Below are 2,049 nucleotides of genomic sequence, written 5' to 3'. Positions count from 1 at the left end.
TCAAATTACACTCAGCACAGTGGGGAGGTGCGTGCCAGTGCATTAATGTGTGCTGCAAAGCTAAAATGCAAGGGCAGCTTATGAGTTCAGGGTTTAAACAGAGTGCTGTTAATGAAATCTTTTAACTGCAGAACGATTTGCATATGTGCTTGGGATTGAGCTAATCTTCCTCTGAAGACTGTCTGCATTCTGGTTACTTTTTGGCTAAATTAATGAACTCTGGTTAATTTTTGGCTAAATGAAGACACTAAGTTGTGAATGCTTTGATTAGGAAAATGGTGCAGAATTACATTATTAGCTACTGCAGCGTAGCCATAAAATATCTGATGATGACAGTCGAGTGGTAGGTAGAAGTGGCGGCAAAGGATCACTTTATAAATGAGTTTAATAAAGAAAGAAAACACAAGGCAGCCCCAGAGCAACAGCTCTGCCTCCTGCTGGTGAACTCACTCAGGGTATAACCTAACGCTGGGGATGGAGGTAGAATTCTTACCCAGCAGTAGCTGCTGATTTAAACGTGACAAGTGTGTTGTTACACTGAAAAAATTAAAAGTTCTTTCAGTTGCTGTTCTCCTTTTGTTTTGCCTGCTTCTATTAACGTTACCAGTTACTTATTGTAGGTTCTTTTCTCTTCCACCAGACTCGCTCAGTTCTGCATTGGCGCAGATGAAGTCTGAGCCTATTAGCAAAAGAACAGAGATGCTGAGAAAAGCCCTGAGGCACTTGGAGCTGTCCAGGGGGCAGCAGAGAAGCTCGGATGGGTGTGAGAAATAGATTACTTTCCCAAGCCCCAAGAATAACCCTTTACAAATTACTCTCTTACTATTTGTTCTAGTAATCATTTTATCTGATAAAAACACCGTGTGGCATAAAAGCAAAGGAAAACTGTGTGCTTGTAAGTTTTATCTTGCCATCTCCTAATTGCAGCAGTACTTTCTAATAGCGTGGCCATATTTGAGGCACAACCCTGACCTGAACCAGCAAGAACTGCCTTTTCAGCTGCATTTTGTTGCAAACATTGTGACGTTTTCCTGAATAACGGAGGCCCAGAAGCCTGCAGCCTCACGAGATGCCAGAAACCACCTCTGCCACTGCACTGTGTGCAGACCTGTGTCCATCAGTGTTAGCTGACAGCAGAAAGCAGCTGCTTCATGATCACAGTTCGATATTTGTGTTATTTCATCATCTTTTGGGCCTTGAACAGGAAGAGGCTTTCATTAAGGGGATAATTCCCATTTCTTTAATGCTTTACTTGGAGAATACCTTACCTTTTCCCTTCAGGTTTTGTTTGTTGGGTTGTTTTCTACTTTCATATGGTACTGAAATAGTTTATTTGAATGGAGCCCCCTTCAGAAAGAGGAGAAAGGCACTGAGATCAGCACCACAGTCTCCTGTGCTGCTGCTACACACTGTGTCCTTCCATGGAGCAGCACAGTCTGCTCTGCACTGCCAGGTGACTCTTAGAGGTGTGCCCTGCCCAGCTTTGTGCTGCAGCCTCTTCATCGTTCCTTCCATTTGGCAACCAGTAGGAGACAGAAGATTCCACTTCTAACACGGGGCGCTGCAGCCCACAGGGGAAGGTGAACTGCTAAGTTGTGGTTCCCCTGTTTCAGGGTAAATTGTGAAGTCTCACTGCCGTCAGTACCCAGTTTCCAGGAGACAAACCTGCTGCAGGTCTTCTCCAGCTTTACCTTCTGTCACTGCTTTCTGAGTCAGCTTTGTCACCACACAAGTCAGCTCTGCTTGGGCTGCTTTGCTTACCCAAAGCCCCTTTTCCTCCTCAGTGCACAGTGTAAACAGCTGGGACTGATTCATCAAAATTCAACCCAAGCTCAAAGTGCTCTATTAAGCCACTGCTTTCAGCTAAAGCCATCAGTCATTCGTTAGACAATTCGTACAATCTCATTGCCCAAATCATGGGAACATGTTTTATATAGGGCAGGGCTTCTTCCATTGCTTCTCTGCTTCCCCCAGAAAGCAATCTCCCACCCCAGCACCCTCATTACACAGAGCAGGGCTGGGCTGGCAGCCAGTGAGCTTCCACCCAGC

The 2,049-nt window shown here is 45.2% G+C and overlaps 1 protein-coding gene across 1 annotated transcript in view; it reads left to right on the top strand.

The window, feature by feature from the left end:
• The window catches only part of AAMDC (adipogenesis associated Mth938 domain containing), a 6,240-nt gene extending 5,359 nt beyond the window's left edge, over positions 1 to 881 (top strand). Inside the window, exon 4 of the mRNA XM_072346371.1 lies at positions 1 to 881. This exon is cut by the window's left edge and continues 202 nt beyond it. The gene's annotated coding sequence lies outside the window, so the exon portion shown is untranslated.
• Positions 882 to 2,049: the final 1,168 nt, after the last annotated feature.

Source organism: Excalfactoria chinensis, chromosome 1, assembly GCF_039878825.1.
Source record: "Excalfactoria chinensis isolate bCotChi1 chromosome 1, bCotChi1.hap2, whole genome shotgun sequence".
NCBI classification, from domain to species: Eukaryota; Metazoa; Chordata; class Aves; order Galliformes; family Phasianidae; genus Excalfactoria; species Excalfactoria chinensis.
The sequence above is the reverse complement of the archived record's forward strand: the minus strand, read 5'-3'. Positions and strand labels throughout refer to the sequence as shown.